General features: G+C 34.2%; 1 long non-coding RNA gene across 2 annotated transcripts; it reads right to left on the bottom strand.

Annotated features, from left to right (window-relative positions):
• Nucleotides 1–9,067: 9,067 nt before the first annotated feature.
• LOC141553396 (uncharacterized) lies at nt 9,068–12,656 on the bottom strand. 2 transcript variants are annotated; one of them, XR_012485448.1, is made up of 3 exons: nt 12,443–12,656; nt 11,964–11,987; nt 9,068–9,223 (listed from the first exon to the last, which is right to left on the bottom strand). It is a non-coding gene; the product is annotated as an uncharacterized LOC141553396 (long non-coding RNA). The 2 variants fall into 2 exon arrangements; XR_012485447.1 differs by lacking the exon at nt 9,068–9,223 and adding an exon at nt 10,819–10,903.
• Between the last annotated feature and the right edge of the window lie 10,280 nt (nt 12,657–22,936).

Genomic DNA, 22,936 nt, shown 5'->3' with positions numbered 1-22,936 from the left:
AAATCCAATATGTGTAAACATATTTATACAATTCTCTTGATGCACAAGAAAAATCAGATCAAAAAGGAAAGAAAATGAGTAAGAAAACAAAATGCAAGTGAACAACAAAAAGAGTGAGAATGTTATGTTGTGATCCACACTCCGTTCCCACATTCTCTCTCTGGATGTAGATGGCTCTCTTCATCACAAGATCTTGGAACTGGTTTGAATCATCTCATTGTTGGAAAGAGTCACGTACATCAGAACTGATCGTGCTAAAATGTTGATGTTGCTGTGTACAATGATCTCCTGGTTCTGCTCATTTCACATCAGTTCGTGTAAGTCTCTCCAGGCCTCTCTAAAATCATCCTTCTGGTCATTTTTTACAGAATAATATTATATAACATTCATATACTAAAACTCATTCAGTCATTCTCCAACTGATAGACATGCACTCAATTTCCATTCTCTTGCCACTACAAAAAGGGCTGCCACAAACATTCTTGCATATACAGTCCCTTTCCCTCCTTAAGAACTCTTTGGAATATAAGCCTAGTAGAGACACTGATGAATCAAAGGGGATGCACAGTTCGATAACTTTTTGAGTAAAGTTCCAAATTGCTCTCTAAAATGGCTGGATCTGTTCACAGCTCCACTAACAATGTATCAGTGTCCCAGTTTTCTCACATCCCCTCTAACATTTGTCATTATCTTTTCCTGTCATAGCCAATCTGAGAGGTGTGTAATGGTATCTCAGAGTCCTAATTTTCATTTCTCTGATCAGTAGTGATTTAGAGCACCTTTTCATATGATTAGAAATGGTTTTAATTTCTTCATCTGAAAATTGTCTGTTCATATCCTTTGAACATTTAAAATGATAGTATTTTTAAAGACCTGACTAATACATAAGTTTCATGTTGACCCTTCACTACAATTCAGAGATTGTACACTACAAATCTTTATAGACCATCTAGATACATGGTATGTAGTATGTACATGGCAGTAGCAATAATAATAATAATAGTTAATGAAGAGGGTAGAAAGAAGCCAGGGCATTACCTAAACTCTCCCCAGCTTCCCTCAGAAGCCACACTAGATCAATCCTCTGAACAGATTTTGGAGTGAATGAACCCACAAATATTCAGAGTATAATAATTTTCCAATTTAAAATAAAAGACTTCAGGAAAGATCTTTATCAATTGGGCAGGAGGGAACATAGGTTAGGATGGGGAGGCCCTGCACAGGAAATTTAGCAGAAGGCTCATAACCAAAACATAGCAATGATGGCTATTCTCTCCTGGTTCAGAAGGCCAGTGTCTCAGCAGCCAGCTATGAGTCCATCAGTGCAACCACAGAAGGCAAATTGGAATAATTTCCCCTGTGTCCTAGGAGCAGAACTCAACTTTTAAAAATAAGCAAAAAAGCAAAAAGAGCATTGACCATAGAAAACTGCTATGGTAACAGGAAGATCAGAACACAAACCCAGAAGAGGATGGCAATTTTAGCAAGTATTCCTTTAATATTCAAAAATTTTCTATTTTAATTTGAAAGGTAATTTGAAGGATTCAAAATGTATGGAACCAATTTTTAATGTAACTTAAATTTAAATGCTACTCAAAAGGGGGACAACTCTTTTGACCCATAAGCAAACTTCCTTAGAGGATAATGAAAATATGCAAAAACATTGTAGCCCTAAAAGCAGCCACCATTTAGTGATTCATTTTCTTTTAATGTTAGGGAACAAAAAGTAACATTCAAATAGAACTTAATGAAATTCAGTTTAACATGGTGCTAAAAGTATAATAAAGTTAGTGTTCCATATTTTTATTCTTGTTATTTTATTGAAATGTGCATTTTTTTTTTGTATTTACCCCTCCATCTTGGCTCCACCTCCAAAATGTGCATGTTTTTGGTAAGAATCTTAGTACTGTTTACTACTACATATGAATAATTATTGTCTCTCTAGAAGTCTATTAAAACTTCACCTAGGGCAAGATAAACAAATGAGCTTTTATTATTCATGCTAAAAACTACATTATCACAAAACCTTATACCTGATATTAATAAAATATTTCCTGGCAAAAGATGCCAAATTATTCACAAACAATGTTAAATTAATTTTTAATCTTTTTGTAGTGATGTCATGATGATTTTAAAGCTATTCTATAGAATTATTATATATAATCAATTATATATCATAACATAAATATTATATTATATATTATTGTATGATATATTAATTTTATATAATTATAATTATTATTTTTATACATTTATTGTTATTATTATATTTTTTATAATTTTTTAAATCCTAGGTAGTGCAATGGATAGAATGCTGGTCTTGGAGTCAAAAAGATGTGTTCAAATTCATCTTCAGATATTTATGAGCATGTGACCCTTAGCAAGTCACTTAATCCTGCTTTCCTCATTTTCTTCACCTGCAAAATAAGCTAGAAAAGAAAATGGGAAATCTTTCTAATATTTTTGCCAAGAATACCCCCAGAAAGGATCATAAAAAGTCAGACATGAACGAAAAACAACTGAACAACAATTTCTACTTGATTTGTATACATATATGTAATAAATATGCATAAATATTAAAAAATTGTCAAATCTATAATTATATATCTCTTTTATATATTAGTTATATCTAATTCCTTTCTGATTTCAATATTTCAGTATATTAGTAGAAAAATATAGAAGCATGTGTGGTTTTCTAAGTCAATATGCAGTCCATAAGGGTAGTTATGTATGGTTTAATGAACCTGATTTCTCTTTGAGTTTGACACCAATGCACTATACACTATTTCTACGTTCTTAGGACGACATTGCCTACCGTAATTTTTCAAAGCTTAATCACTAAGATATTCCACTGACAAATTAAGATTTAGAAATAAATTTTGGATCAGAAGTGATAATAAATTCAGATGAACTAACGAGAACTTATGATCAAACATTAATGGTTTGTGTAAAAATATAACTAGAATATTGAGGCTTGAAATTTTTTATTTCATGAACCATGTAGTTGGTTGTTGAAAATGTTAATCATCCTACAAAAGTCAACAGAACTGAGAAATCTTCAGAAAAGCAGCATAGTGAAAGTAGGAGTTAATAATAGCTGTTTTAATGTGAGTCAAACTGAGACCAGACAAGAGAGGCAGATCTTACTTCAAGGAGCTGATCTGACTGAAAGGAAGCTGTGACATCTGCTTGGAGAAAATAGAAATCTCTGCTCTTTGAAGAACTCAGTAGGGGAAAGCTACCTTGTTCTCTATTGCCATCTACTGTTTTTAGAAGGGAAGATCTTTCAAAGCAAGAAAAAAGATATTTGGCAGTTTTTAGGCTTAAGGAAATTGTTTTTTTAATGAAGAATATCATAATCTTTCAGCAAACCAGGTTCCCAACAACTAAAATTGCCATGAACTCTCCCATTATCTAGACAGCCTTGAAAGGGACTCCCTCTTTCAACCACTTGAGTAAATGCGTGTTTGCTTGGGTTGTTTGTCCACAGAGTCCACTAATATCCAGGAGGTTTAATTTGGGAAAGGATTTTTGTCTCCTGGGACATACTGGTAGAAAAAGGATTTGTCATTGGAGGGGATGTGGGAAAACTGGGACACTAATACATTGTTGGTGGAATTGTGAATACATCCAGCCATTCTGGAGAGAAATTTGGACCATGCTCAAAAAGTTATCAAACTGTGCATACCCTTTGATCCAGCAGCATTACTACTGGGCTTAGATACCAAAGAGATTTTAAAAAAGGGAAAGGGACCTGTATGCGCAAGAATGTTTGTGGCAGCCCTTTTCATAATGGCCAGAAACTGGAAACTAAATGGATGCCCATCAACTAGAGAATGGCTGAATAAGTTGTGTATATGAATGTTATGGAATATTATTGTTCTGTAAGAAATGACCAGTAGGATGATTTCAGAAAGCCTGGAGAGACTTACATGAACTGATGCTGAGTGAAATGGGCAGAATCAGGAGATCATTGTACACTTCAACAACAATACTAGATGATGATCAATTCTGATGGAAGAGGCCATCTTCAACAATGAGATGAACCAAATCAGTTCCTATAGAGCAGTAATGAACTGAACCAGTTACACCCAGCAAAAGAACTCTGGGAAATGACTATGAACCACTACATAGAATTCCCAATCCCTCTGTTTTTGTCCACCTGCATTTTGGATTTCCTTCACAGGCTAATTGTACACTATTTCAAAGTCTGATTCTTTTTGTACAGCAAAACAACTGTTTGGACATGTATACATGTATTGTATTTAACTTATACTTTAACATATTTAACATGTATTGGTCAACCTGCCATCTGGGGGAAGAGGTGAGGGGAAGGAGGGGAAAATTTGGAACAAAAAGTTTTGCAATTGTCAATGCTGTAAAATTACCTATGCATATATCTTGTAAATAAAAAGCTATAATAATTAAAAAAAAGAAAAGAAAAGAAAAAGGGTTCGTTTCTGTTAATTTTCAGCTACTCTTAGCTATTTTTCACCAGGGAAATATACTTCAAGTCCCTCAATTCAACTGGTGCACTTGGGTGGCTTCAGGGCTTAGTCCAGTTCTGGTATAAGACAAATGGCTTCAGTGATAGTTATCAGGAAGCATTAGGGGAGGTTTAAAAAAGTGTTATATGGATATTTATTTGTTTTATTTTGTTTTGTTTTTAACAGTTGTGGCTTTACAGATATTTGTCACATTACAATGTTCTCTTTGAATTTCTTCTTTGAGTTTTGTTTATAGCTTCTTTGGAATTCATTTGCTGAAACAGTAGGAACTTGATTAGCCCTTTTGGTTATTGTTGCTTTTTTAATACAGCTTTTATAAATATCTCAGTGAGAATGTTCCTGATTGAGAATAGGGGAAGCTTAATTAGTAAATCCAAAATTATGTTATTTTATCTCTTATGCATAAAACCTTTTCTTTTCTTTCTTTCTTTTTTAAAATGAGAGATCTTGGACAAGAGATCAAGAAGAAAATCTTTTATATTCTCCTGTAGGTAGGTATCTACTAATCATTAAGGTAAAGTAATGTAATGTTTAGAACATTTTTGTTTTCTTCTTACTAGTTGTTTAAAATCTCTTGAATTAAGTCCTTATTTTATTTTACTTCACTTAATTTTGAATGTAAAAAATAAAAATTAATATATGGACTCATTTTCAGGATTTATTCTCTACTTATATCCCACCTGACCATTTACAAGTTATTTGTCTCTGTTAAATAAAAGAAACATGACCCTTGCTTTGCTTAAATAAATCTTAAAGAAGTCTCAATCTGTCAGGACACATGTTTTTGTAGTGTTGAAAACAATTAAGTAAAAATAATGTTTTAAGAGTTAATAGTGTCACCTTGGCTAATTTGTTAAATGTATATTGTTGGGAATTCTACAATGACAATCAAGTAGATGTAAACTCTCTTCATACTAAGATTAATCCCAGAATCCTGGGAATGAATTATGGCAATATGGCCTTTTTTGGGGGGGTTAGGCAATTGGGGTTGAGTGACTTGCCCACGGTCACACAGCCAGGACTTGTTAAGTGTCTGAGGTCTGATTCAAACTCAAATCCTCCTGACTTCAGGGTTGATGCCCTATCCACTGACCCATCTAGCTGTCCCAACACTATGCTCTTTAGGGAGTATTTAATTCTTTGGAATATTTCAATTCCAAGACATGAGGTAGATTTATATCTCAGAAAATATAGACATATTTAGCTATCCCTGGCTCCATCTTTAAAAATACCATCCAACTGTCAGCATGGGTACAATTGGCATGAGAGAGAAATACAGAGACACTGAGTGCAGAAGGGGAAGTTCATTGTACTACATGTAAAATTAAAGCATTGAACAAAATAATCTTTTAAATTCCTTCCTATTCTGAATTTGTTATTTTAAGATCATTTACCCAAGGTTAATACTGCAATGTGAAAGAATTTTTCATAAAAAATTGCATTTTCTAATTAAGTGTTATCTCATCCTTCTACTGGATTTATAAATTCCACAAGAGAAGGGATAATATTGTATCATCTCCAAAAACAATACTTTATACATAATAATTGCTTTAAAATGTTCTTTGAATAAATCAGCAATCATTTATCAAGAGCTTTGGCACTATGCAAGGTACTATGGGTATAAACACCAAGAATCAAACAATCTCTAATGGCATTGTGTTCTAAAAAGGGAAATAGTAAATACTATTTATATGATAATAATTACTATAACAATTATCTAAAATTGTGTTCTTAAGAGTCATTGCTTCAATGACTAGAAGTTTCTATTTGAAATTCTTATGCAGTCTACCCAGTTCCTTGGTGGTAAAGAAACTAATCCCTCTTGGGAGCAGTAATAAGTCTGAATAATATTTTTTTTTAGTATAGGAGTTCCCAATTGTTATTCATTTCTACTCTTATTCTCTTATCTCATGATTCCAGTCTCATTAGGATACAGTAGAAGTGGAAGCTCTGGGCCAGGGACTATGTGGTATATTCTATCTCTACAAGGAGAGACCCCTTGGCTATTGCTATCACTAGCTTCACCTTTCATTATTCAGTTCTTAAAATCTAAGAACTCTATCTGGGTTATTGAATACACTAGGCAAGTTCACTTTCAATGTATTACTGTGTTGGCAATATATATTGTATAGAATAATCAACAATGACCATACAATGGATGACTGCTTAAGTGAAATAGTTTATGTGCCTAGGTGACCAGGAATTGAAATCAGCCCAACCAGAGACCACCAGGAAACCTCATCAAAGTAGACAGAGCTTCGTATTTTCCTAACCTCAGTGCCAATCAAATCCTGACTTTGTCACCTTTTCCTAATACATGTTGAGGGGTTTGAGGATGAGTGATAAAGTAAGGGAACACTGATAGATATTGGTCCAATTATAGAGATTATAAAAGAATATTGGACACAATTTTCTTTCTAGAGGTCTTCCTCAGTCCTGTCTGGTGTTATCTGCCTCCTCAATTTTTCCTCCTCCTTACCTTTCACTCTTAGGTAGACTACTAAAGATAAGATCACTACTAGGGAGCACCTAATTTCTTTTCTTCCCCCATTCTCTAGCTGAGGGTTATTCTAGAACCCACCTGTAATGACTAGAAGGGAAGAACTTCATCACCAGATGATACCTTTCTCTTTGTTTTATCCTTTGCTTTGGCTATTTAATTATTCACAAGATTCAAATGAAATGGAAATTCAGTTTCATTATTTCTGATGAGGTAAAGTTCTAGGTCTTATTATATACCTCATTGTCTCCCAGTACCATTGTCTTAATTACTTAAGTTGAACAAGGATCCTTAGGCTTTATCATCTGTCTCACTGCTATGCCCTTACAATTTCCAGGCTTTTCTTTTGGTCCTGAGTTTTGCTGTGTGTGTTGTCTCTTACAACTCGTATATATTGAAACTGCCCCTTCTTCATTGATGAAACTCTGAGAAAGGACACTTGTCACAATGTCAATTTCATAATCAAAATGCCAATGTAGTTAGGAGATGTAAGCTTTCTCTGAGTATATATATTGAAGTATATTTATCTGTGAATGCCCAATATTAGCTGAAGAGCTCTGAACTAGATCTGATTACAGGCTAGGAGTTGCTATAGTATTCCTACTGAACGTTAAACCTTTCAATACAAGTTGTGAGTGACACATGCAATTTCCATCATCCATCTCCCAAGTACCATATGCAACATAGGGAGAGAGTAAAATTCAAAATCATAGTTTCTTGATGTTGTTTCAGATATATTTGCATTGGGTTTTGTGGCTCACTAGTCTAGAATAAAGGGAGAGTCCATCTAACATCTCAATAACAAAGAGAGATAATTAGAACAATAATATATCTGACATTTACATTAGAATTTAACATTGTTTATAATGTGCTTTATATTCATTATCTTATCTGAACCTCCCAATAATGTGGTCACTACAGGCATTATCCCTTTTAGAGATGAGGCAACTAAAGTTCAGAAAAGTTAAGCATATATAATTTAGACACAAAGGGTGATATAAGCAAATTAGGGGAGTGTAAAGGAAAATTATTTGTTAGATCTATGCGTGGGGAAGAGCTCAAAACCAAATAAGAAACAGAGAGCATCATGGGAGGTAAATTGGGTAAGTTTGATTACCTTAAACTAAAAAGGGTTTTACACAAATAAAACCATTACAACCAAAATTAAAAGAAAAGCAAAAAAGTATATTTGTGTGTGTGTGTGTATGTGTATGTGGAGAGAAAGTTTAGAGCAAGTTTCTCTGATAAAGGTTTCCTTTCTCAATAAGGTACTGATACAAATTCCTAAAAATAAGAGCCATGTCTCAATTTATAAATGATTAAATGATGCATTTTTTTCTGAGGTAGAACTCAGGGCTATCAATAATTACATAACAGGACAAGTTGTGACTGAATTTCAAGAGAGAGAGAGAGAGAGAGAGAGAGAGAGAGAGAGAGAGAGAGAGAGAGAGAGAGAGAGAATAAGAGAGAGAGAGAGAATAAGAGAGAGAGAGAGAGAGAGAGAGAGAGAGAGAGAGAGAGAGAGAGAGAGAGAGAGAAATTGAGAATAATGCTAGTTCTATTGACCACACAGGACTGTGATGAGTTTGAGTTTCTAATAAAATCATACATGTTAATGTGCTTTAGGAAATATGGGATTTTATTATTAAGCATTAACTGAAGCTGGAACTGGGAATCAGAAGGGTACTAAGGAACTAAAGGAGGTCCTGCAGGGAGGAGCTATGGATCAAAATATACAGAAACCTCACTGTTGCCTGCACAGACCAAGGTGATCTTCTTGAACTTGGGGAAGTCCACATACATACAACAGGGGAAATAGCTGAACCTTTGGAGGATGCACAGGGTCTCTCTGAAGAATTGGTCACTCACATAATATTTTTTTTTTTGTCTGTTCATGGCAGAACTTCATTCTTGAGGCTTTGCTCACATCCAAAATGGCTCTTGCCACAACATAGATGAAAGTGTTCTTTTTGCAATTGTCCTATGCTACATCTGGCTCTTCTGAATCATGGCTATGCAATACTGCCTCATCCCACCAGGCATGGTACTCTGAATTGTCCATATGAAACATCCAGAACTTTGCAGTCTGGTCTCCCTACTACAGGTACCAACCTGGCAGCTCCCTGGCTGCAACAGAAAAGACATCAGAAGTAGCAGCAGTAACAGCAACAGGAACAGTGGCAGATGGAGCTTCTCAAGAGTCATGGCTAGATCCCTAACCAAAAAGAATCAAGAGAACAGAGGGTCAAAGCTGGAATATATTTAATGAAACTGAGTTTTTTATGGAGGATTCTCCCTAAAACCCTTCCCCATGTAGGCACCCCCTACCACAAATCAACTCAGTATACTTTCTCTCCAACCTTTTATCTATCTACTCTTTTTTTGTTGAGGGCAGTAGCCCCTTGGTATTCCTTGTTTGATCTACAACTGCATTTGGGACTTGGACTTTGATGTGGTCAAACTGGTTTGGGCTATCTGAGGTGGCCAGGGTTTTATAGCCCCCCATTCTAATCTGCTCAAACAGCCCAAATGGCATCAGGAAATTCCTTTTTGGGAAGAAACTTCTGTCTCAACTCAAAAGATAACAAGAGAGTCCTTATCTTAATTTACATCACTCTCAGGAACCTCCCTACATCACTGCATAAAAGAGAGAACGGAATCTTCTCTTTGCAAATGGCCTTGTACCATGCAGCCATTTTGCCCACCAGCTCTCCGGTGTTTCCATTCTAATCAATAAAGACTATGTTTCCATACAGCATTAAGTAGCAAATTCCTTTGCTGCCGAACCCACCATTGGTTACTTTGGGGAAGGAAGGAGAGAGAGAAAGGAACTGACCCATCTCGGTTTAGACCACAATTTACTCCTCAATTTACTACTCATCATTTACTACTCATCATTTTCACCCAGGATCTATTTGTTAACCCCTCAGAGATGTTCTCCTTTCTCCCTCTCTTTTGCTTTCTGGGCACAGACTATCTTACCACATTTCTTACCTTTACTATGACCTTATACCTCTACCCACACCTTTCTTCCTGGTAATAAATCAGAAAGACAGCACCTCTCACTTAGAGTCCAAATTGAATTTATGTAATTACAAAGTTATTGGTTTTATATATATATATATATATATATATATATATATATATATATATATATATATATGGAATTACATTTCCACATATATGTGGAATTACAATTCCACATATATCAAAATATATTATATAATACAATTTTAGTATAATATAATCACTTAATACATTATATTATTATATCACACACCTATTATATTTATAATTTATATGCATTTTTATCTACATTTCTTTTTATGTAAACATATATATGTATATTTGTGGTATATATAAACATATATATATATATATATATATATATATATATATATATATATATATACTTTAGAATATAAAACATAACTTCCCTGGTAGCTTTTATATGTGTATATATACATATGCATAATGTATCATATAGGTATACGATATATATGTGTGTGTATATATAATATGTACATATAGGTTATACATATATACATGTGTTGTATATTTATAAGATATATATTGTATGTATTATAGCAGAAGGTTTGACTAGAAGATCTCTAAGGTACTTTTTAGCTCTAGGATTTTGTGATTTTTTTTTTTAAAGGAATCTTTTGCCAAGAGCTACATATTATCCATAGTTCAAGACCTGACCCCAGTACTCCACTAGAAGGAATAAGAACTGGGATTTATACAATCAATTCTATACAAAAATATTTTAGATTTTCTCAGAATAAAAATTTTGGGTATTTTTACTTGCCTTTTTGTTTTTGTCAATTTTAATATGAAAGAGGACATTCATTCAGCTTCAAACTCTTCCTTAACCCAAATATTTCTCTCAGCTCTGTGGTATAAGAAGCAAGAGAAAGATGGAATTCTCTCTTATATTGGAGAATTCAGACCTGTTGTAATCCTTTCCTTTGGGTCAAACCACCCTTTATCAGAATAGTCTTTCTAAATCTCCCTCTATCAAATTAACTATTTTTTTAAAAAATCATGAGTATTCTCCAAGGTTCTGTCCTTAGTCTCCTCTGTCATCTTTTTTAGTGTGATACCAACCTCTGCTGAGTCTTCATTTGCTACTTCTATTAATTCCTAAGTCTCTATATCTTTTATAGGTTTTAGTCCCACATCTCCAGCATCTAAAGGATATCTTCTGAACACTTGACAACACTTTAAATTCAATATGCTCTAAAGTGAGCTTTCCATTTGCTTTCTCCAAACCCTAGCTCTCCTCTATAATTTCCCTATTTCTATTATGGCCTTAGCCACCAAGGTTGAAGACCTTGGAATTAACTTTGTCTCTTCCCTGTTCCTCATTTCTTTCATTCTCCTATAACCTGCAAATGCATTCTAATTGTTAACCCCTGACAATTCTATTTTTTGAATTCACACTTGCATCTACCCATTATGATGGACTCCTGCTGCAATACCTAGTTTAGGATCTCATAATTTTTTCCCTAGACTATTGGAATAACCTCTTAGCTGAACTTCCTATCTTAAGGCTTTCCTTTTCCCAATCCATTTGTCACCCTTCTACCTAAGAAACCTTTATCAAGGTACACTTCTCCAAAATCTTTGATTGCTTTCCATTTTCTTCCAAATAAAATATAAATATTTAATCCTAGTGTAATATCTGTTGGGATTCTACCCACCCACCCCCTACTCCATTAAAATTGTGCCAAGGACTTTTTGATGAGTAGTTTAGATTTTCACTAAGCATTAGAGTTTGTAGTTTGGCTCAACTTGCTAACCCTGGAAAAAGAAGTTACATCTCAGACCCCTGGTTCTGATCATTCCTAGTAACCATCTGAACAACACTTCTTCCACCCCAGTACAGAATGGCACCATCCTCATTTTAAAATAATAATTATAATATAATTTAATATAATAATAAAGCTTACCCTTATTACACTCTGGCTTCTTGGCTAAGAAAATGAGACAAAATTACAAATTGTTTAATGGAAATCTAAATACAGATCCACTCTCATATTGGAGTCAAACAGGTATTATATTCATATTCAAAACACTATCTAGTATCTCATCAACTTCCTTTGGCTCTCACGATTCCCCATGTCTGGAATAGAATTGCTGTGCCCCATCTCTGCCTGGTGAAATTATTCTTGTCCCTCAAGTCTTAATTCTCCAAAAAAACCCAGTTAATCTTGCTCTGCCCCCCTCCAACTAATAAAAATTTTCATAGCACTTTTTGTGAGCATCTCTGCTTTGCACACATACATTCTCCCTTTTTTGTTAAAATGAGATTAAATGAGATATTTATAAAGCACTTCGCACAGTGCCTGACACATAGTGGATGCTTAATAAAGGCTCATTCCATCCCCTCCTTCACTTCATCTTCACTTTATCATATTTGTCTACATACCTTCTCTTCTTCAACCCTTATTTTATTATAAATTCATTGATAACAACATCTGGGCCAATTTGTTTTATAGCCTCAGTGACATGCCCATGGTAAGTGTTCAATAAGTATTTATCTGAATTGAATTTGACCTCTCTGTGATGGAAATGTGTTGGTCATCATCTTTTATTCAGGATCCTTTCATTGACTTGAAGGTGATAATCAAATGCTCCCTCAACTTCCTCTGCTCAAACCTGTGTAACCCATGTTCCTATCCAATTGTTACATCATTACCAAATTGTGTTCTATTGTTCATTGTGAGACTGACTAACTACCAGACTGGGTGTCCTTCTCTGTCTCCAGCAGGGGTTCTCAAACTATGGCCTGCAGGCCAGATGCAGCCGATGAGGACGTTTATGCGGCCCTCTGGGTAATAGCAAATGGGCTGAGGGGCGGAGACATTGTGAGTTTTTGTTTTTACTATAGTCTGGCCCTCCAATGGTCTGAGGGGCAGTGAACTGGCCCCCTATTTAAAAAGTTTGAACACCACTGTTTCAGCATCACTTTCTCATATCTATTATCTATGTAGCTCATATGTATTTCATGTTGTAATATTCCCTGGACAGAGATATATAATACTTAATACCCTTTCTATTCTATTAGTGAAAATCTAAAACTGTGAAATCTGAACTGGGAAAAGAGGAAGGGATACTAACTAGGGTACATTATTTACTAACCCTCTTCTGGCACTTGTGAACTTATAGTTTCCTAGTGAAATACAATGTCTGTTTCCCTTCTACTTCTAATCTGCTACCAATACCTCCTGAAGTTTTCCAAAGATCTTTAATCTTCTGTGATGCCCATGAGATGCATATGTCATGTTCCCCTCTAGCACTCCTTTAGGTCTCCTTTAATATATATTTTATCTAGATCATGCCCTGTAATTATGGGAATCTTTCAAAGGTCTATCTTGGACTCTCTTTTTTTCCTGGGGAAAGTGATCCTCAAATGCTGATTTAGATGTGAAATTTTGATCTTACCTTCTACATTTGACGCAACTTCAAGTTCATCTCAAAGTAGGTTCCTCCAAGACTAGGTATTTCCCCAATTTTGTATCTTAAAAAATCTCTACCTATAGAATGGGAAATTCCTATCTCCAGACATAATGGGACAAATTCTTTGACCCTGGCTTTTAAAATGTCCAGTGGAAATATTAAAAGACCCCCAAACTTAGGATTTTAAAGACAAGAGGAATTTAAGGCTGAGAAGAGTGAGAGTTTTGCATGAAACCAAGAAGATAACTAGGAAAAATGCATTACAACTTTTCAAAAGAAACAGATTATTACTTAAGTCAACACTTTCTAAAAATTAGAGGAAAAATGAACAGAACTTAGGAGGCAGTAAATTTTCTTTCCCTAGGGGTCTTCAGGGAGTAACTGAATGATTACTTGCTTAAGATGTCAAAAAGTATCTTAATCCAGTAAAATTGGGGACAACCTCTTCTCTCTCCATGGCAACTTTTAAAAACCATTTCCTCTCAATTTTACTTATACTCATTTTCTAAATCTTTTTTTTTCTCTGTCACTGTCTTTCTTTTTGTGTGTGTGTGTGTCTTTCTTCCTCTCTGCCCTCTCTTTTTCTTTCTCCTTCTCTCCACCTCCCTCCCTCAACACCCCCTCCCTCCCATAGACACATATCTCCATCCCTTGGTAAGAATATTCCCTTTCACTGCTCCCATTCACATTTTCACTTCACCCATGACCTTGATCTACTAGTTATCCCTATTGCTGCACTTTTTTCCTTAAAAATACACACATTTTTATCAAGGGAAGGACAGTTTAAAAATCAAGTCCCAATTAAGATGGTAATATGAAAGATGCAAGAAGAGCTTAACTTTTCTTACAAATGCTGAAGAAAATATTTAAAACTAGATCAGATTGTATGATGTATCAATAAGACAAAAGAGAGATACCAGGAAGCTCTTTCATATAATCCAGGATAAGCTACATAGTAAAATAGCCATAAGTTTGTGGATGCTCATTATCAATACATTCCAGGGTGTCTGAAGCCAGGTTAATCTCTGATAAATGAAGCATAAAACTTGCAAGTGCTTTGTGACCTAAATTCTATCCTATCTCTTATAAACAAGGCCTGAAATCAGTAAGATCTTCCTTACCTATTAGAGAAACAATCTAGGACAGAACACTCTCCTGGAGGTCATTCATTGTGTAGTTCAGGACTGGGTGTTTCTAATAAATCTGAAACTAGCACAATCTCTGATGCCTGTTTGGAACCTGTTATGGCCATGGCAGCACCATTTGGGGACTGACAAAGAGGCAAAAAAGGTCTGAGGTTGACATCCACCAGTAGAGGATGCAGAAGTCAGAGACTTTATTGAAGATTTCGTCCTGTTTCCAATTATAGTACCTAGAATTGAATCCAGAGGTCAGAGAAGAAAAGACTTAGCAGGGCCTGCTAGCTCCATTGAAAAATGTAGGACTGGGGCAGCTAGGTGGCGCAGAGCCTTGAATTCAGGAGGACCCGAGTTCAAATGTGATCTCATTCACTTAACACTTCTTAGCCGTGTGACCCTGGGCAAGTCACTTAACCCCAGCCTCGGGGGGGGGGGGGGGGGTAAAAAAAAAGAAAGAAAGAAAAATGTAGGACTGAACCTGAATCTAGCACAAAATTCCTATTCAGAAACTAAGATTGAAATGTGATTAAATAGAAGGAATTACCAAATATAATGAATGTTGTGGATCAAGAGAAATCCAGCCCAAACCATCAATAGTCATAAGAAAAATTGTTCTAAATCACCAATAATTATAGGCATACAAGCTAAAACAATTTTAAGGTACATACATCACATTAGCTAAGATGATGAAAATGAAAAATTACAAATGCTAGGAGGAGTATGGGAAAATAGGTTCACTAATGCACTATTGATGTAGCTGTGATCTAGTTCAATAGTTCTGGATTAATTTCTTCAGCTGAAAATTGCTTGTTCATATCCTTTGATCATTTACCAATTGGGGAATGACTTGTATTCTTATATATTTAAGTCAATTCTCTATATATTTTAGAAATGAGACTTTTATCAGAAGCACTGGCTGTTAAAATTTTCCCCCATTTTTCTGTCTAATCTTGTCTGCATTGATTTTGTTTGTATAAAAACTTTTTAACTTAATATATTCAAAATTATACATTTTGCATTCCAGAATATAGTTCTTCTCTGGCCACTAATTCCTCCCTTCTCCAAAGATCTGAAAGGTATCCCTTGTTCTTTTAATTTGCTTATTGTATCACCTTTTATGTCTAAATTATGAATCTTTTTAGACCTGATCCTAGTATAGGCTGTTAGAAGTTGATCATTGCCTAGTTGCTCACATACTATTTTCTAGTTTTCCTAGCAATTATGTCAAGTAGTGAGTTCTTATCCCAAAAGTTGGGGTCTTTGGGTTGTTCAAACACTAGTCATTTGCTGCAGTCATTGACTATTTTCTTGTGAATCTAATCTATTTCACTGATTCACTGCTCTATTTCTTAGCCAGTACCAAATGGTTTTAAATAGTTTTATGTTTCATACAACTAGGACACCTTTGTTTGCATTATTTTTTATTAATTCCCTTGAATTCTTGACCTTTTGTTCTTCCAGATGAATTGTTATATTTTCTAGTTCTATAAAGCCATTTCTTGGTGGTTTGATTAGTATGGCACTGAATAAATAGATTAATTTAGGTAGAGTTGTCATTTTTATTATATTAGCTCAATCTACCCATGAGCACTTGATATACTTTCAATTGTTTAGATCTAACTTTAATTGTGTGAAAAGTGTTTTGTAATTGTGTTCATATAAGTCCTGGTTTTGTCTTGGCAAGTAGATTCTCAAATTTTTACATTATCTATATTTATTTTAAGTGGGATGTCTTTCTATCTCTTACTGCTAGGTTTTGTTGATAACATAGAGAAATGCTAATGATTTATATAGGTTTATTTTATATCCTGCAACTTTGCTAAAGTTGTTGATTGTTTCTAAATGGTTTTTTAGTTGGTTCTCTAGAATTGTCTAAATAGATCATCACATCACTTGCAAAGAGTGATAGTTTGTTTCCTCATTACCTATTCTATTTCCTTTTATTTCTTTTTCTTCTCTTATTGCCAAAGGTAACATTTCTAGTAAACATTGAGTAATAGTGGTGATTAGGGCAACATTAGATGAAACACAATTTCAAAAGACTCATGTTATTATACATTATTAATCTCCAGAATGAGAACTGAGGGACTTAGAATGCTGATTGAAGCATGTTTTCTTCTTTCCCTTTTTTCCTGCCTTTTCTTTTTAGTGTAACATAGCTAATGTAGGAATTTGTCTTGCACAAGTATACATATTTGTAATGAGTTTTATTTGTCTTGCCTTCTCAGTGGGTGGGAGAGAGAGAGAAAGAATTTAAAACAAAATTAAATTTTAAAAAATTTAAATAAAAATTCTAGCTTTATAAGAAGAAAAAGAAACTAAGGAAATAATAAAACAAAATCAATGCTTTTTTTTTTTTTTTTGCAAATATGATAATCTACATGGATAGTTTTAAAGAGCCAGATAAAAGATTATCTGAAACAATAAATTTAGGAAAATAGAATATAAAATAAAACAATCCAAATCATCAATCTTTCTATATAATTCCCACAACTTCAATAAAAAAATTAGAAAAAAGATTCCATTTGAAATCAATACAAAATTAATATACAAAATCTGAGAGTTTCCTTACCCAGACACATGCAGGAATTCTGTGACACAACTATAAAATACTCTTTGAAGAAATAAAGGAAATTTTAAATAATTAAAGAAATAATTGTTCATGATGGACTGTACCAATGTAATAAAAATGATAGTACTATCTAAATTATGTACAGATTCATTATCTACCAATCAAATTTGAAAATGGTTACTTTTTATTTTTTATTCATTTAAAACAAATATAAAACAGAAAAAAACAAAATAGAAAAAGAAAAAAAATTATCATGTGCATAGCAGAACATGAGAAGATTCAAAATATAAAACAACAAATTTCCATTTCAAGAAAGCTTTTATAATAAATGTGTTCAGAATTGTCCATCTTATCTTTGCTTCTTTGTAGGTTTTCTTTTATTCTCTGCTGTGCACTCTCTACTTTATTCTTTTTTTCCCCTTTCCTTTCTCCCACATCCTCTAAGAAGGCTATAATTAAGTGTGGATAGACCACACATATACATACACACATACACACAGAGGTATACACTTATATATAGAGAGATACCTATAATCATACACATATAAACATACACATTTATCTATATTCATATACATCTTTGTAAATGCTTACTATACTTGTCTTTTATTTCTCTAATGGTGGATAGTATCATTCTTCATGCATCCCTGCTTTTTGAAACTAAGTAAAATCTTTTTTTTTTTATTCATTTTTCCAAATTATCCCCTCCCTCCCTCAACTCCCTCCCCCCGATGACAGGTAATCCCATACATTTTACATGTGTTACAATATAACCTAGATACAATATATGTGTGTAAATACCATTTTCTTGTTGCACATTAATTATTAGCTTCCGGAGATATAAGTAACCTGGGTAGATAGACAGTAGTGCTAACAATTTACATTCACTTCCCAGTGTTCCTTCTCTGGGTGTAGTTGTTTCTGTCCATCATTGATCAACTGGAAGTGAGTTGGATCTTCTTTATGTTGAAGATTTCCACTTTTATCAGAATATATCCTCATACAGTATTGTTGTTGAAGTGTATAGTGATCTTCTGGTTCTGCTCATTTCACTCAGCATCAGTTGATGCAAGTCTCTCCAAGACTCTCTGTATTCCTCCTGCTGGTCATTTCTTACAGAGCAATAATATTCCATAACCTTCATATACCATAATTTACCCAACCATTCTCCAATTGATGGACATCCATTCAACTTCCAGTTTCTAGCTACAACAAAAAGAGCTGCCACAAACATTTTGGCACATATATGTCTCTTTCCGCTCTTTAGTATTTCTTTGGGATATAATCCTAATAACAGCAATGCTGGGTCAAAGGGTATGCACAGTTTGATAACTTTTTGGGCATAGTTCCAAATTGCTCTCCAGAATGGCTGGATTCTTTCACAACTCCACCAACAATGTATCAGTGTCCCAGAAACTAAGTAAAATCTTAAGAAAAATCATCTGGAGAAAAAAAAATTAGGTTTAAGAATCCCTAGAAAAGTAATAAAAAAAGTGGAAGAAAAGGAACTTAGTAGTGACAGATTTAAAACTGAATTATAAACAATAATCATCAAAACTACCAAATATAGAAAGAGGAATCAATTGAACAGATTCAATACCTAAGACTGAGAAACAAATATAGTAGCAGTGTGTACTTTAAAATCAAATATCCTGATTACTGGCACAAAGATTCACTAGACAATAAAATTCCTGAGAAAAATAAGTAGCCTGATAGAAATTAGGGTTAGATTAACAATTCATCATGTTCCAAATAGATGCATGACATAAATATGAAAAGTCATATCATCAATAAATTAGAGAAAAAGAAAAACGTTTCACTAATCTGAACGGGAGAGATAGCTTGACAAAGCAAAGAATAGAGATGGTCTTAAAAGATAAAATAGACAGTTTTGATGCTTACACAAAATTGAAAAACTTTTTTCACCAAAACAACCCAAAAATCAATATTGGAAGAGTCATGGTTAAATATAGAAATTTTTGTAGCAAATTCCACTGATAAAAGGTCTATTATCCAAAATATATAGAGATAGTAGAGTAGATAGAGCACTGGGCTTGGAATCAGGAAGACTCAAGTTAAAATCTGGCTTTAGATACTGTCTGTATGATTCTGGACAAATCCTCTTTGCCTCAGTTTCTTCATCTGAAAAATTAGCTGGAGAAGAAAGATACTTCAGTATCTTTGCCAAGAAAACCACTGAAAGAGGCCATGTAGAATTGGATATAAATGAAACAACTAAATCAAAAATGTGTAGGGATTTGATATGAATACATAATAACAAATGCAATTCCCTTATAGATAAATGATCAAAGGATATGACTGAAGATGAAATATCAAAACATATGAAAACATGTTGCAAATAATAATTAGAGAAGTATAAATTAAGTAACTCTGAGATTTACCCCATCCCACTCTCACATCCATTAGAAGAGCTATGTGAAAACAGGCACACTAATATATTGTTGCTGATACTGTGAATTGGTCTAACCAACATGGAAAACAATTTATAATTATATCCCCCAAAGTCACAAAAATTTACTCACATTTTAGCATAATGGTAACACTGTAATGTTCTCTTTCTCTAAAATATAATCTTCTCTGTGAGCAGGTTTCTTGGGGAGCTTCTGGAGGCAGCCTTCTTTTCAATTCAGTTCAATAATCCCAAAATGCAGCCAGGAGTTAAAGTCCAGATCCTATATTGTGTCCTTCAAAACCCTGAATCTTTTCCTGGGGCCTAGTTAGCTTTAGTAGAGGCCTATCTCTCTTCTTGACTCCCTAGAGCTCTTAAACGAATGTCTTCAAATCCAAAGGTTAGTCCTCCAGTTTCCAGCCTCTAGTCTTCTCCACTGTCTCCAGCCAGCGCAAAGGTAGATGTGGGAATGAATCAGACTCCTCCTCTTAGAGAGTAGGCTTGTGGGTACTCCCTGGGTTTGTGGGAGCTCCTTAAAAGTATGCTCTCTTAAAAGTGTGAATCTCATGGAATTCTAGTAAATACATTACTGAACTAGAGAATTGTTAAGTACCATGCTAAATTAATTATATCCATTCCAGTGACTTAGCACCTTGTAAGAATTCTAACATAACACCTTATCATAAAGCTATGAAAAACAAAGGGAAAGAATACTTATGTCAAAAAAAAAAATACAGCAGCACTTTTTGATGTAGCAAAAACATTTTAACAAAGCTGATGTCAATCAAATGATGAATAGATAATTAAATCTTGTAGAGAGGTATTCAAAGAACTCTGGGAAGATTTACATAAACTGATACAGAATGATGTGACAAGAACGAGAACAGTCTACAATATCTAATGGAAATATATGCACCAATATCTCAATTGTGTTATAAGTCTTAGGAGAAAATATTTTGACTGTATTATTCTGAAGTCCTTGGTTTCATTTAATCAAAAAGATAATCAATTTTCTTTGAATAGAAGACAAGTATCTTTGCCTAGAAAACCCTAAATAGGGTAACAGAGTATGACTCAGTTATTTCTCATTTCTATCTGTTATTACTACTCTCTTCATGCCAAATGATGATCCTATTCTTTATCAGACCATTCTTTGGCTCAAGATATAACTTTTGCCCACATCAACATAACAGGTGTGAAACTTGCCCCTCCAAAAAGAAAGCCTTTTCTTGACCTTAGGAATGCTCTGCTTTTGCATCCCTGCTAAATTCTTATAAAATTGCTCATATAGTTTTACAGTAAGTCAAAGATCCACCCCCCTTCTACTTTTGTACATGTAGAGAGTTATTCCCTTACATGTGGGTGCTCTGCCCAAAAGAATATACATTTTGATTGCTTATACTTCGCAAGATATTGGGGACTAGATTTTTTTCTTCCCTATTTATTTGTTCTGTCATTGGACATGAAAAACAAAAACAAAAACAAAACTGGGACAATTAATTATTTTGTCATTTTCATTTATGATTTTTGAAATATAGTTCTAAAAAACAGGTTCTAATTAGTTAAGATTTTCAAGATCATTTTTTGAAAACTAAGAACTTTGTCTTTCTGTGACACTTTTCCTGATCTACAAGACCTTTCTCCATATCACATCTAGAATGTCCTTTTGTGCCTTAAGTCTTCTCACTTAGGAATCTCTTTTCTTTCAGCCTCCTCCCTTTGGTGATTTCCTCCAGGGACCTCCATTTTGGTGACAGGACCTAGGCTAGCTACCATTCATTTCCTTCCCTTTCCATTCTGTTTCTAATTCTTTACTTTTGATACCTTATCCCCCACATGGGTTCCTTTTCTATCTTTCTCCACCACCACCTTTTCAGCTTTCTTGTTTGTGTTATGTACTACCACCACCACCCCCATTAAAATATAAATTACTTAAGAGTAGAAACTATCTTTACTCTGTACTTCTAGTGCTTAGAACAATGCCTGGCACATAGTAAGTACTAAATAAATGCTTGTTACTTGGCTGCTAGCTTCACCAAAAAGGTACCAATGCTACATGTGAGATACCTATGTAATTCCAAAATGTCATGATTTCTGACCTAAAGGTGAAAGCAAAAGAAATGGAATGGTATATTTCTGGAGAATGAAATATTTCCTTTCTTGTAACAGCATTTTATTTTTTGAAATACATATAAAAAGTTTTCAACATTCATCTTTGAGAAAACTTGTATTTCAAAATTTTCTCCCTCTCTCCCTTCCTCATCAGCAAGCAAATCCAATTTAGATTAAACAAGTACAATTTTTCTAAAGATATTTCTATATTTGTCATGCTGCACAAGAAAAATCAGATCAAAAAGGAAAAAAAGTGAGAAAAAAAATAAGCAAATGAACAACAACAAAAATACTATGCTTTGATCCATATTCAGTCCTCATAATCCCTTCTCTGGATACAGATGGCCCTTTCCATCACAAGTCTTTTGGAATTGCCTTGAATCACCTTGTTGTTGAAAACAGTTAAGTCCATATGATAATCTTGTTACAATGTACATTGTTTTCATGGTCCTGTTCACTTCACTTAGAAGAGAGGAAATGGTTAGTCCTCTACCTCAGTGGCCTATTGGCTGTGAACTTTGTTCAGTCATATTTAGTTATGTCTAAATTTTCAAATCTTGATTTAGGCTTGTCTTGGCAGAGATACTGGAGGGATTTGCCATTTTCTTCTCTAATTTATTTTGTAGATAAGGATCTGAGATAAATAGGGTCAAGTAACTTGCTGGTGGTCACATAGCTAATAAGTGTCTGAAACTAGATTTGAATGCAGGAAGTCTTTCTGAAACAGACCTAATACCACCTAGCTAACTGTCAGCTAGTTAACATGGAAGCTAACGTGTATGTCTTTTCCTGGACTAAGACTGGATCTCCAAGTCCTAGCTGCCTTTTCTTTTTTATGTTTATTAGCCTAATTACAGTTGACCAACCAGTAATTCTGAGATGGACTGGTTTCCAGCCTTGGAAACTATTTTTTTTTTTTCCCCCATTCAGGAAAGTCTTGGATCCTTAATTGATCATTTCTACTTCTGGGAGAAAATGACTACTCTTAGGAGGATAATCCCCTTTCTGGAAACTAGGACCTAAAAGGAATTGTTTGAGCGGTGTAGAACTGATATGAAATACGAAGTGTTGTTTTAGTTTTTCTACAAATTGCTTTGTGTTTTGACAGTTTTACGCCTCAGTCTCTTAAGTGTAGATAATTGCATGTAGCAGGTTGAGAAAAGTGTTATTTTTATGCATTAAGTGGAGGTAAAGTAAAATGGAGTCTAACCATAGTCATGTGTAGATTAA

This window comes from Sminthopsis crassicaudata, chromosome 2 (assembly GCF_048593235.1).
Source record: "Sminthopsis crassicaudata isolate SCR6 chromosome 2, ASM4859323v1, whole genome shotgun sequence".
NCBI lineage: Eukaryota > Metazoa > Chordata > Mammalia > Dasyuromorphia > Dasyuridae > Sminthopsis > Sminthopsis crassicaudata.
Note: the sequence above shows the minus strand (reverse complement) of the source record. Positions and strands in the feature narration are given on the sequence as shown.